Below are 14,676 nucleotides of genomic sequence, written 5' to 3'. Positions count from 1 at the left end.
TTGGTACAATAGTAAGCAATTTTGTGACTGAATTTGGACTTTGGATTCAAATGTATGCTCATGCATACAACAAGACTTAAGCATTGAGTGAGAAATGCTACAGAGATATACTTCCTCAAGAGGAGCTCAAGGAGGGATCATGCCCCAAGTGGCACAGTGAAGCAGGTTTACTATCTCCATAGGCTATTCGTTCTGCTGCTGAGACAGAGAACTTCTCTTTTCCCTGTGCTTTTAGGAGTACCTTGCAGTTTGGAAGGAGCAGTTGCTGTGCTTGGCTCCATGGTAAAAAATATGTATAAAGCAATAAAATGAAAGAAGGAAGAGAGAGGGTAACGGAAACTGTGGGTGCACAGAGTTCAGCTCAGAAAATGGGTCCAAAATGGCATACAGTGTATTTAAGGCAATATTTTGGAGTTACCACAAGCTTTAAGTAAAGGGCACAGTAGGAACCATAGAGAGAGAGAGACATAATTCAGGCTCTAGTTCTCCTTTGTTCTGTAGTTAAAGTCAGCTGCTATCAGTCTATTAGGCTATGTCTAGATTGCAGGCTTCTTTCGGAAGATATCTTCCAGAAAAACTTCTTCCAAAAGAGAGTGTCCACAGTGCCAAAGTGCATCGAAAAAGCAATCTGCTTTTTTGAAAGATAGTGTCCACACTGAATGGATGCTATCTCACATTTAAGCTGTGATTACTATGGATGGAGTGGCCATCAGAGCACCTGTGCTTTTTCCTCTTTCCTGTGCGGTGATCACAATTCAGGTAGTGCAATGGTGTAATGAAACACTTTACACTCCCCTATTGCACTGTGTGGGTGTCATGTTTTAGCCCATATTAAGGTAACACATGGTCCTGTTTCAGCCTTTTCCAGCTAGCCAGTGGGTCAGAACTATTTTAGGTCACATGTTTCTGTCTTGTTCATTGTAGCAAACCCAAAAGTTTATAAAGGCAATTTTGTAAAAAAAAATCTCTTCATTTCAGTTGCTCAGAATTTTTGGAACACATAGATTCATACACACCCTTTCTAAAATGGCGTACAGGAGACATGAAGGAAATGTATACACAAAATTAAATATAGGCATCTGTGTTGCTTTTATGCCAGTGACAGCTTTAACAAGTGTGTAATGATGGTGAAAATAGGAGGGCAACCCAAAAATATCATTTAAGAACAGACTTTCAGTAAAAGAGCTCTCAGAAAAACATTCACAGTGGGCAATTCTTGAAAAATATTTGAGAACTGATGAGTACACAGAATAAGGTCCCAAGATGATGCCTTAGTGGTTTAAAGGCTGTGCATCAGTAACTAACATTTCATCAGTATGACTTCAATGGTTAGTGTCACAAATCAGTAGGAACTGAATTGCTGTGATGGGTTTCCAGACACTTGGCCATTGGCAAAGGCTTTTGTTTCTACTAAAGAGAGGCAGTTTTCATGAGGATGCATTTAAAATAGCATTAAATGGCATTGAGCCCAGTCTAGCTCAAAATCAACGTTTCAACAATGTGACAAAAGGCTTACATTAGCAAACAGCTTGCAATGGATCGCATAGTGTGCAACTTTCTTATTGCAGGACACATAACAATATTTTCATTCTGCCAAACCCAAAGAGTTCTTTTAGAGTTCAACACACATCTACTTGTGAAATAGGATTCAGTGATTATAATGAATAAACTAGGGGTGGTATATCCTTTGTACAGACACTTTTTAAAATTAGGAGGTGACTATCAGTTGGCATTTACCTGATAAAGGAACCAATAAAAACTGAATAAAGACTCAGAAGTTGACCATCATTTTTATCAGAACTCCTTGATTCTGCAAAACTGGTATGGAAATCTCATGTGTTTTTAAGTACTTTGTGCTTCTGGTCTGGTTGGAAATATGTTACTAATTACTTTTGGAATCTTGGTACCAGAACCAATAAGTTGATAAGCAAGTAGAAGAATCCCCCCCCAAAATTATTCTAAACCTTGAGGCTGTGTTGGGCATGAGTTCTGGTCAGTGAAAAGGGGTTTTTTTATTTAATCTACTCAGTTTCACCCATTTCTAATTTTCACTTCAAAGGTTTATTGGGGCTTAAGCACAATGGTAATGTGAAAATAATACAGCATGAAAAGGACAAATACAACATTTTGATCATTGCTCTTCATTTTTTTAGAAAAGGAAGATTCTGTAGACTCTCTGACAAAGTGTGATGACATTACTTGGCCCCATGTGAACAAGGGGTTGAGTTCAACTTATCTTCTCCTTCCTCTTCTCCAGAGAAAGATCAATAAGTAGGCACCAACTCCATGAGTGCGCAAAAAAAAAAAAAAAAATGGTAGGTGCTAAGCACTCATTGGCTGTACCTCCTTCCCCCCAGTGCTTTTCGCCAGCTGGTGATCCTGCTGATCCATGCCTCCTCTTCCCTCACAAAGCATTCTGCCCACTGTGGAACAGCTGTTCTGTGGAGAGCAGGGGGAAGAAGTGAGGATGGGAAGTGCTCAGGGGAGAGGGTGGAGAGAGGCAAGAAGAAGTGGGGCAGGGTGCGGTGGGGGAAAGGAGACGCAGGGTTTTGGGGAAAGGGGATGTAGTGGGGGCAAGGCCTGAGGTGGAGCCAGTGGAGCATTCCCCAGGACTTTAGAAAGTCATCACACATGGGTCATTATTCAACTTGCAGAATGTCAGCCATGTTTTATTATTAGTATGGATCATGTCTGTTCCTTTTGATCAGTTCTTTCCTTCTCTGTTGCCCTTCTTCTTGAAGCTTGTTATTGGTCAAGATTTCCATGTCATTCTGTTCTGAAATAGATGTTGTGCAGACAAGGAGCACCAGTTTCAGAAACAAAGGACTACAATATTTCTTATGCTGCCTTTTGATAAGTAATCTCATCCCAGGAACCCAAGGCCTATTGTTATTAGACCCTCTGTGTGTCTCCTGGAGGCAGAGCATGTGCCATTTGTAGTTTGGGCAAATGCTGGCAAGGGTATCCTGTCTGCAAACGCCGAAGGACTCACAGGATTTAAAGACAACTATCAGAGCCAGCCTTGAAAAGAGGTTGTGACATCATTTCCAAATTAATATTTAATTATATTAGTTTGAAATGGTTAGGAACAAGGCGTGCAACAGAATTTGCAGATTTATAAGACTCTGACATGAACATGAATGCGACATGAATGCTTCTTCTATGGCCCTGTAATAGTCTGTCATAACAATACAGTCTGATTATACAATCAGTTCCTACCTCTCAACATATCAGCCAATTTCTTCTATAACTGAAATACATGTGTAACACTTAATATGTCAAGGGAATTATATCCAAGCTTCATATACAGGAATATGTGGACTTTATTAAGATAGTTTGAGGATAGCTCACATGAAAAATAGGAATTAAGTATTTATTAGAGATCTACTCAAACAAGAAATCCTAAAAATATACATTAATACAACTCTGTAAGAAACATAACAAATTAGTGTCCAGATGTACATTTGTCTCCAAAGAACACAAACATTATTGAAGATATTGTATAGATATTTGATGGTGACAAAATATTAAAATACATAATTCATAGAGTAGATTCTTTATTGACATCAACTTGTATAAATAATATATACTGGATCAGTAAGGCAATTAAATTAGTGTTAGTATTCAAGAGTAAATTAAGTGCAAGACTTGACCTATGTTTGTAGTATTATATGAAAAATAGTATATAATCAATATTGGATTGCATTGTATTGCATACTTACAAGGAACAACATTAAGATTGCCTTTTTAACCTTAAATTTTCATATTTCCTATTGTCAAGTGTTTAAATGTGCATCCGTAATGCTGCATGAATTTAAATTTTCATTTAATAGTATGTATTGGTAAGGAGGTACAGGGGAATGCTGTCTGATGCTGAGACTGGAGGGCATCCAGATGGCAAACTGCTGTGCATTCCTATCAGACTGATTTAGAAATGTAACTTCAATTTAATTATATCTGTAGATGTGATTTAACTTTTATTTGGAGTGTCACTTTATGGCCTTCTAAGCAGCTCAACAAAAAATGGATCCACACTGCTGTACTGGTCTCAGACATAAAACAAAACCATTCCTTTTCTCCACAGGTGGCTTTTTTCCATTTTCTCCTGCTATTTAAGTTTCCAGCCATTTGGTTTTGAAGCAGAAGCAAAGATTGTCATCACCACAGAGCATAAAAGTTGCCAGTTCTGAAAAAAGAGACCTATAGCATTGGCAATTGCCCAGGGAAACATGTGTTTATCACAGATAAGTATTTCCTTTTAATATTGCCCAATGCTGCTGTTAATAACATCTGCTCTGTAGAGTTCTCAACTGTGAATTTAACAGCAGTGCTGGGACAGTTTGGGAAAGTTGGCTTCTGGGAAGTTCTTTTGTTTTTGTTCTGAAAAAAAATCAACATGAAAGGAGATTAGATGGTGCTGTGATTAGTGAATTTGCTCTTCTGCCACTTAAGAAAAGAACGCTAGGATAACCTGATGCATATAAAGTAATATTCTTATTTAAACTAAGTTAATATTGATTAGTGTCACTGATATACCTAATTGTGGAAGCCTGTTCCTTAAGTTCATAGAGGAAGTGAAGGGAGCAAATCAAATTCAATGTATATTCTGCTACAAAACAAAACAAATCAAATATACTTATGAGATGAATGGAAATTCCAAATCTCTAAAGTACTCTGGTGATGTGGGAAGGATCTCAGATCATAATGTGTTGCTTCATCGCCCCTGAATTTCTACTATGAGTCTTGTTTTATCTTTCAGTATTCAGTCTGTTGATGGCCCCTGCATAAGGAAACTGACTATGTTTCTAAAGCAGCCATGGCTTTAAAAAAATTGTTTTAATTTGTCTCTGGTCGAAGGCTGCCATGGTGCAGAGCTTTAATTCACAGTTAGCTTTCTTTGTCATAGGAAGCCTCCAACAGTCACCTTATTGGAATGCATATGGGAAGCTCTTGGCCTGTGAGGCATATAGCTCCTAGGCCTGAGCATAAGAACTGGATTATCTGATCCACCAAGTTCACTTTGTGCTGCTTATGCTTATGTCAGCTCCTTCCCTCATCACACCAGTGAATGGGGAGAAAATAGGGTGTATTAACAGGGGGGGATACAGTGTGGTAGAAGAGGGGAAGAGTGGGTGAATGCCCAATCTTCCATTACTGTGGGATCCCTGGATGATTTTTCTTTAGTGACATAAGTGGAAGCAGTTTTGCTGCAACTTCAGTTACATATGATGGCCAAGCAGCTAAGGATTTGGGTGTTGAAGCCTATTTCCTGGAAGCCCCATTGTGCCCAGGTCAAACTCTTGGGCAGTAGGATTTTAGAAGAAGCACTTGAATCAAATTTCACACATGGACAATTTCATTTTTGTTTTTTTATTCAAATGTTACTCACCATAGGTGAATATTAGCCTGTCTGCATAGCCTGAGACACTAGTTGTGCAACCTTTGTCCATATGTTAAACTTTACAATCCATTTATGTCCTGTCCAATGGAAGTAAAATGGGACAACTCATATATGTGAGTGTTTGTAGGATTTGATCCTTGATGCTCTTGTTCTGGCTTTTCCGTTATTTAAACTAAGCTGTCTTTAAAAATCTGACCTTTGGTATGAAAAGTTAATTCACACTAAGTAAGTTTACAAAATAGAAAACAAGTTAAATGAATGCAGTCCCTTCAAATATGAAACCCTTAATTTAAACAAAACATAGAACTACCAAATTCACAGCATTGGATTGGGACCATATTGAAATTAAAATAATGAAATAAGGGGGGAAAAGACGATTCTTGGGAAAACTGATGAAGACTGATCATTCTACTCATTATAGTCACTGTACTTATATCCTGTCAGTGGCTTGGAAATAATGTCCAGCTGCAACACTGTGATAAATTCTCGTTTAATTGAAATGAGTAGATAAGCTGTTGAAAATATCCCAAATAACCCAAATCAGTAGTGAAAGGGTTAATACACCTACACAATAGAATTTAAATCCAGTAGTGTCGCACATGTATGTATCTGTGTAGGATATTTTGTTGTTCTGGTTTTACCAGTTACATTCCTGTTTTCTTAAGTCTTGCATTGGAGGAGCCCAGCTAAGATCCCATCTGGCTCAGCAGTTCAAGAATTTTGTTCTTGCTTTCAGTGTTGACGTCAATTCTGTTTAGTGTAAAAACAAATCTAACTTGGCTAGGAGGCAGGTGCTACTAATGTCAAATGAATCTTAACTTAAATGTGGATCTGTTTTGCCTAAACTTCCTTTAATTTCATTTAGGGCATTACCATTAACTCTGTCCTCTAATTAAACATCATGATGCCACAGAGACCACATGCTACTCATATATCTACTATATATTTGAGAGAGTTTGTGTGCCTGTGTGTTTGTTCAAGAACTCCTCTTAAACAAAAAGAGTTAGCTTCCTCTAATCGTAACTTAAAACAAGGACAGGGTTTGGTTGTGCCAGGAAAATGGAATGTGTCTGGAATGGGATTGCTTCTCATAAAACCATACAAAAAAGAGACAGAATCACTATGCAGGTGAAAGGGTCTGGCTGGGAGCACCCCCTCCTTGGGTTTACCTCAGCCCCTAGTCTCTCACCTCACAGGTGCCCTTTAAGGAAGGTGGAGGGGGGCCTGAAGTTCCCCACCCAACATTCGTAAAGGAACATTTCTAGCTGTTCCCCTTTGTCAGGGAGTGAGAGGAAGTGCACAGTTTGCTGCATTCCTCACTCTGGCCTGGGAGTGACAGGAGCAGATGACCTGGGCCTTCCATAGCCAGGTAACATGCACCCCTCCCATGGCTGTGCCTGCTTGAGCTGCAGCGGCCATGGAGAGGCACTTGTCACTTAGCCCGAAGATGCTGCTGTGAGAGAGGGCTGGGATGGTCATCTCTCCATGGGAAGCATCCATATTGAAACCCTTATCCCTAGCCTCCCCCCACAGCAATGATTTAAATGAAGAAAAACAAAAATGAATGAAGGACCTGAGCAATGACAGGTAAATCGTGTGTGTGTGTGTGTGTGTGTGTGTGTGTGTGTAGGCAGGCACCTTTTCAGTTTCTGTGTTCTCTCTTTGTCTTTCTTCTTCTTTTTCTCTTTCACAATCCTAAATTGTCCATTCTTTGTCATGCTCACTTAGAAGGAAAGATGAATAACTTACATTCTCATTCTATTCCTTCCTGTTGAGTTAATTTATCTTACACCAAAATTCCATCAAAACTGTGTAATGACAAAACTCTCATCTCTACTGTTGCAAAATTACTTAAAATAATTGCTAATAGAGGATCAATGTAAATAATGTGTCCTGTTATTCTCACAAACCATGAAGAATGATGCCAATGACTTCTCTTGCATAGTGATAGTTCAGAGTTTCAGCTAAAATATTTAGCATAGTTTATTTTATTACTACATTCGTACTAATGAACAGTGAACGTCAAAAAGTTAGGAGGTCTGGTTCAGCTAAGCCTCCAGATTTTGAATGCTTATCCGAACTTTTTGGATCTAAATACATTTTGGGGTCCAAAATTGTAATGAAAGTATTCAACAGGAAATAGAAAATGTACATAATTGGGTAACTGCATTTAGGCAATGTAAAGAAGTCGCCTGACTTTCAGAAATGCTCCCCATCCTCAAGGGAACATTGATGTAAAGAAGAGGTCCAGGCAATAGGGACTTAGGTGACTTGATATAAGAATTTTGGTTCAAAATGCTGGCCTGCCGAGGCATCAGAATTACTTCCATAATACATTATCATCTGTCTTTTCCCTCTTGTCCTTCCGTCCTTCCTTCCTTCCTTCCTTCCTTCCTTCCTTCCTTCCTTCCTTCCTGTCTGTTGATTTCATGATATTTTGGTCATAATTACTTTTTGCTAGTGAACATTCCAAAGTGGGGCAGCCAGAATCTCAAATCTGGATCCCATTGCTTGGGGCTGAGAGGTCAGCCAGGGCCCTGACCCTGGACACCTCCATGGTAGGCAGGGTGGCAGGCAGCTAGGACCCCAAACCTCATTGCTCAGACCCTGCTGGGATCCCAAATTACACAGCTGAGGTGCAGCTGGGACTCCAGGGCTTACTGTGTGTGGCTGAGCAAGAAAGGGATTTTGATTCAATGGTGAAATTCTTGAGGTTTTGTGCCAAGCAGCTATTTACCTCACTCTATTAAAGGAGATTTAAATCCTTTCCCCCAATCCATTGTGCAGTGGGTTAACTGTGATTAGTCAGAACTTCATGGACTTGGCACAGGTGTAGAAGAAAGCTTATAAAATCCTTGCTTCATTATCATAGAGGCAGTAAAATACATATATACTCCTTGCTGCATCAAGCCTACAACAAGTAAGATCATGAAGGAAATAACTAGAACTGCTCCTGGGGCAATATTTAAGAACTGATCATTGTACTGTGTTATAGCCACAGTTAATTATATAAAAACTTTAGGGAAGAGGAATAATATGAAACCGTAATAGTAGTGGAAGGTGGTCTTATTTGTCATATTTTTCAGAATGAATAAGGGTATGTCTACACCACAAATTTAATTCGAACTAACAGACGTTAGTTTGAATTAACTTTGATAGGCGCTACACTAGAGCTCCGCTAGTTCGAACTTAATTCGAACTAGCGGAGCGCTTAATTCGAACTAGGTAAACCTCATTCTGCGAGGACTAACGCCTAGTTCGAATTAACTAGTTCGAATTAAGGGCTGTGTAGCCACTTAATTCGAACTAGTGGGAGGCTAGCCCTTCCCAGCTTGCCCTGGTGGCCACTCTGGCCAACACCAGGGAAACTTGTCTGCCCCCCTCCCGGCCCCGGAGCCCTTAAGGGCCACAGGCTGGCTACACAGTTTGTGCCAGTGGTAAGCCTGCCAGCACCCAGCCAGCAGACCCTGCACCTGGCACGGCATGAGCCAGCCACCCGATGCCACCCAGCCGTCCCCCTCTTCCCGGGACCAGCCTGGTGGCTCCCAGGAGCCTGCCCGGGACCACAAGAGGCGGGCACCCGCTTGGTCAGGTGCGGAGATCGTGGACCTCATCAAGGTTTGGGGGAAAGCCTCCAACATCCACGATCTCCGCACTAGCCACAGGAAGGCGGCTGTGTACAGCTGCATGGCTGCCAGCCTGGCCGCCAGAGGCCACCAGCGGACCCAGGAGCAGGTCTGCTGTAAAATAAAGGACCTGCGGCAGTCCTACTCCCGGGCCTGCCTGCCAGGGGCCGACCCGGAGGCCTGCCCCCACTTTCAGGCCCTGGACCACATCCTGGGGGCTCACGCCGTCCATGCCCCCCGAGTGGTCATCCACCCCGGGGCAGAGGGACCCTTCCCGGACACCGAGGAGGAGAAGCCGGAGGACGCCAAGAGCCAGGAGCCTGCCAGGAGCCTGCCCAGGACCCAGGACCTCCGAGGAACCCCACAGACCACATCTCCTGTGTTGTCCGAGGCCGGGGAGGCCTCCACGTGTGAGTACCATCATGCTCCCCTTATGTGTACGGGGTGTATGGGGGGGAGAGGGAGCCCAGGGACTATGTGCCTGGGCCTTGCCCACCATGGAGCAGCAGCTGGGTGTCATGCAGGGGCCTTGGCCTGGCATAGGGGGGCTGGGTTTCACCCACCTTGTCCCCAGAGAGAACTGACCGCTGCTCTTGTTTCACCACTGCCGCAGCACCTGGGACTGCAGGGCGCACCACCCCGCCGGCAACAGCCACCCACGCCCGGGCCAGCAGGTGTGCCAGGAACCAGGAGGACTACCAGCGGCGGCACCTCTGGTTCATGGAGCAGCTGCTCCGCAACCAGGAGCACTGGGTCCGGGAGGACCTTCGGCTGCGCCAGCATAGTGTGGAGGCACTGTAGGAGCAGGGCTGTGCCCTCAGAGGCCACCTCCAGATCCTGGTGGACCGGTTCCTGCCTTCTCCTGCTTCAGCTCCTGTGGCTGCCCCAGCTCTTGCTCCTCCTCCCACCCCTGCTGCCCCTGCTCCCCCTGCTCCCTCTCCTGCTTCCTCTGCACCCCCCGTCCCTCCTGCCCCACCCTCCACACTCAGGGTACGTCTAAACTACATGCCTCCGTCGATGGAGGCATGTAGATTTGTGTATTCGAAAAAGGGAAATTAAACCACGATTTAAATAATCGCGTCTTCATTTAAATTTACATGGCTGCCGCACTGAGCCGACAAACAGCTGATCAGCTGTTTGTCGGCTCCGGGTGCTAGTCTGGATGCTCCCCTGTCGAAATGAAAGCCTTTTATCGACATCCCCTGTAAACCTCATCCTATGAGGCATAAGGGGGGTGTCGATAAAAGGCTTTCAGGTCGGCGTGGCGCGTCCAGACTAGCACGCGGAGCCGACAAACAGCTGATCAGCTGTTTGTCGGCTCAGCGCGGCAGCCATGTAAATTTAAATGAAGCCGCGATTATTTAAATCGCGGCTTCATTTCCCTTTGCCTATCTGTCTAATCTACATGCCTCCATCGACGGAGGCATGTAGTCTAGACACACCCTCATTACCCCCCGATGCCCCCGCACCCACAGTGCTGCAAGATGGGAGAGCCAGCCCGACCCCCAACCCTGAGCTTTCCCTTCCACCCCCTTCCAGCTCCCTCCTCCCAGGTTTCCCCCTCCCCTCTCCCACCCTCACTCCTCCCTCCCCCCACCCCAGTTATGTAAAATAAAAAGAGATTTTTTTGCCAAAACAGGTGTCTTTATTTGACATTAGGAAGGGGGGCTAGGGAGGGGAAAGGGGAAGGGGGGAGGGTGGAAGAAGGCCCCAGTGGGGCATGCAGGGAGAGTTCAGTCCTCCTCCTCCACATGGAAGCTCTCCCGCAGGGCTTCCCGGATCTGGATGGCCCCCCGCTGGGCATCCCAGATGGCGGCGGTGCGGGGCTAAGCGTAGTGGCCAGCCATGCGGTCAGCCTCAGCCATCCAAGCTGGCAGGAAAGCCTCCCCCTTTCGCTCGCACAAATTGTGCAGCACACAACATGCTGCCACCATGGGAGGGATGTTGTGCTCTGCGAGGTTGAGGTGGATGAGGAGGCATCTAAATCGGGCTTTCAGTCACCCGAAGGCCCCCTCAATGATGATGCGGGCCCTGGTCAGCCTCGCATTGAAGGCCTGGCGGGAGGGGTTGAGGTGCCCTGTGTAGGGCTTCATGAGCCAGGGCTGTAGGGGGTAGGCTTTATCCCCCGCCAGGCACACGGGCATGTCTACATCCCCGACCCTGATGTGGTGGTCAGGGAAGAAGGTCCCGGCCTGCAGCCTCTGTCACACGGAGGAGTTCCGGTACACCCATGCGTCGTGTGCTTTGCCAGACCAGCCCACATTAATGTTCATCAACTGTCCCTGGTGGTCACACATGGCCTGCAGGAGGATGGAGAAGTACCCCTTTCAGTTCACGTACTGGGAGGTCTGGTGTTCCGGGGCACGGATGGGGATGTGCGTCCCGTCGATGGCCCCCCCCACAGTTGGGGAAGCTGAGGGCCTCGAACCCCCAGATGACGGTGTCCAGGTCAGCAAGGCGGACCACCCTGAGGAGCAGCACCCGGTTGATGGCCTTGACCACCTGCAGAGAGACACAGCAAAGCGCGAATCAGTGGGGCGCCCAGGTGGCTGGGAGTGTTCGTGCCCTGGCAGTGCCCTGCACCCCACTCCCGGAAGCAACCCCCCCGGGTGGCATGTAGTACGCCAGGAGAGACCAGCCCCTCCGGTGCGGGGCACTTTCGCCTCCTCCTCCCCATCCCCCCGTTTTCCCTGGGGCGGCCCATCCCCTCCTTGCAGCCCCCCTCACCCCCGGACCAGTGGCCTGTGAGTGCCATACCTGAATGAGCACTGCTCCGACGGTGGATCTCCCCACGCCAAACTGGTTCCCGATGGATCGGTAGCTGTCCGGCGTGGAGAGCTTCCAGAGGGTGATGGCCACACACTTCTGGAGGGGGATGGCGGGCCTCATGCAAGTGTCCCTTCTGCGCAGAGCAGGGGCGAGCCACTCGCAGAGCTCCAGGAAGGTGTCCCTCTTAATCCTGAAGTTCTGGGTCCACTGTTGGTCTCCCCAGCGCTCCAGGACGATGCGATCCCACCAGTCGCTGCTGGTGTCCAGATGCCAGATGCGGCGGGGCACGCCGGCGCCCGGGCACTGCCGCAGCTGCTCCATGTCCCCCAGGGTGGCCAGGTGGAGAGGCAGGGGGCTGACGTGCACCAGGTGGTGCCAGGTAGCCTCCAGCCATTGCTGGCAGGCTTGCAGCAGCAAGTCCAGAAACTGCACCAGAAAGTGCAGGGTGAGCTCTGGCTCCATGTTGCCACCTGCGGCGGCGTCCCCGAAGGGAAGCACTGACACAGACGGGCGCAGACAAAAACGCTTTGCTGTCCCTCGGCGAGGTAGGCAAGCAAGCAGGGAAAGCTGAGAACCAGCTGTCCAGGGGGTTCCCTTTAAGCACGAGCCTCAGATAGCCTCAGACAGCAGCCATAGAAAGCAACTACTGACCTGATGCCCTGCCAGAACCGGTTTCAGCCACCCTTAAGTGCTCCCCAGCGTCCAATCAGTGTGGACGTGGTAGTTTGAATTAGCAAAAAGCTAATTCGAACTAGTTTTTAAGTCGAGATGCGCTAATTCGAATTAGCTTAGTTTGAATTAACTAATTCGAACTAAGTTAGTTCGAATTAGTGCTGTAGTGTAGACACACCCTAAGATATACAATTTAATTGCCTCTTCACCCCTACAATATACTACTGACATATAAAATGCAGACTTTCCTTCTTCCGAGCACATTCTCTCAAAGCTACCTCAGATCTACTAGATTTGTAAAAATTTTCTTTCTGAAAGGATTTTTTTTCCCCTCCCCACATCCTTTCTGGTGACTTGCCCTTTGAATTTGGCAGAGAGAAACTGCTGAAACTCTATAAGCAGCCATTTTATAAAAGGTGTGTATCTTCCCAGCAAGATGGTAAGTTTTTTATTTCATTGTTTTCTTTAACCAATGGAGAAATAGGTAGCACATTATCAAAATTCCTTTTCATAAGCAATATTGTTAAATTCCCTTTTACAAGTAGATAAATGGAATGACAAAAGTTAGGTGTCTTACCCACAGTCACAGAAGAAATCTGTTGCTTCCTGATTTCCAGACAAAGGCCTGAACCAAAATACTTGTCTTCTGGTATAATGAACCCACTCCCCACCATTTTTGGAAAATCAAGTTGAGTGTAGAATTATCATTCTTATTATAGGTCAAGAAGTAATGATAGAACCCATTTGCAAGATTCAGTGACATTTCTTCTAATTTTTACAAGCGATGGGAGTACTTGTAATTACACGTGTCAATGACTGTTTCTTTGTGAGACAAATGCTCTCTCGTGCATTGCAATAAATTCTATTTGCAGTCACAGAATTTATGAAAATAAAATCAGCAGAGGCTACAGAAGCAACAATTATGTGCTAGGAGAAAAAAGCAATGGGAAAGTGGATGATGGCTTTGCAGTGGAAGTATGAGGAAGAAACTCCTGTAATTTAAATTCTTTTGGCAAAAACATGTTGAAGTAGAGCTGCTCTCATCTGGTAAATTGAGCACCTGTTCGTATATGTCATTTTAGTGTACTACTTGGTGAGAACAATAGGAATAAGGGAAACAGCACTTTGTTATAGCCTTGACACATCCCTTTTGAGATGGAAAGATCCAGAAGACCTGCATAGTCACCTAGCAACCAGAAGATATCTTCCTGTACAGCTTCGCCCTGTTGTTACCACACTGAAACAAGCACAGTAGAATGAACAAGGCTGTTCCGTTCTGGAAAGAGCTGGCTGAAAAAAACATTTTCTTCTGTGGAAGAAAATATTAATGAAAAGGATTTCTGATAATGGTTTAACAAAAACTTTTCAGACTTAATAATAAACAACCCACTCTGCTGAAAGAACCCACACGTCAACATCTCTGCCTCCAAACCAAAAATTGGTAGTTTTAGCAAATATTCAGTTTTCTATCAAAAACCAGACATTTTTATGGAAAAGTGTACATTTTACTGACAAACTAAATGCTGTTAAAGTAAGTTTTGCTGAAAAGTTTTTGAAGAACTCCAATTCCAATGAAAGTGTTAGTGAAAGAGCAGTTTGGGTTAACTAAGGATTAGATTATGTGGTGTCCTCCACCACATTGATTAGAAGTAAGTCTCATATTATTTGCATGTTCTCCTCCTTACTTTATCACAGGCATATATGAATACGCAGGTTGCAGCATGAGTAGAGATTGAGTCTATGGTGGACAAATGGCTGTAAGTGAAGCCCTTAACTTAGTAAAAAAGGCACTTAGCTACTTTTCTACTTAGACTTTACTCATGTTATTTGTTAGGAGTAACTTGGTGACCATACTACAAAGTTTTCATTAAACCTGCACAAAGTTCCTTTTGGTTCCTGTCCTGCTCATTGCTTTTAAAATTGTGCCTATATTTGTGCAACCTCTACATCTATGATGGTAGAGTTAAACCCTTGAGAAATGACATAGCAGAATTCTGAGTGTGATTTGTACAGTCCTTAAGACACAAAAATGATCCAAAGCAGCACAGATGGATGTGTATGATTATGAAAAACAAACACAAAAGACTTCAAAGTTTGTAGAGTGTGGGTTTATTTTTTAAAAATTGTATTTAAAGATCATACTGTATCCAAGTATGTTACAAAAAGCAATAAAAAAAGAGAAATAGACAAAAATTCTACCTGTAATTT

General features: G+C 44.6%; 1 long non-coding RNA gene across 2 annotated transcripts in view; it reads left to right on the top strand.

Moving 5' to 3' along the window:
• The window catches only part of LOC142829901 (uncharacterized), a 169,919-nt gene extending 162,311 nt beyond the window's left edge, over nucleotides 1–7,608 (top strand). For both annotated transcript variants that reach the window (XR_012904807.1, XR_012904808.1), the window contains exon 4: nucleotides 4,085–7,608. This is a non-coding gene — a long non-coding RNA (uncharacterized LOC142829901). The remainder of the gene's footprint in view (nucleotides 1–4,084) is intronic.
• Nucleotides 7,609–14,676: the final 7,068 nt, after the last annotated feature.

This window comes from Pelodiscus sinensis, chromosome 6 (assembly GCF_049634645.1).
Source record: "Pelodiscus sinensis isolate JC-2024 chromosome 6, ASM4963464v1, whole genome shotgun sequence".
NCBI lineage: Eukaryota > Metazoa > Chordata > Testudines > Trionychidae > Pelodiscus > Pelodiscus sinensis.
This window is presented reverse-complemented; position numbering and strand designations above follow the sequence as displayed.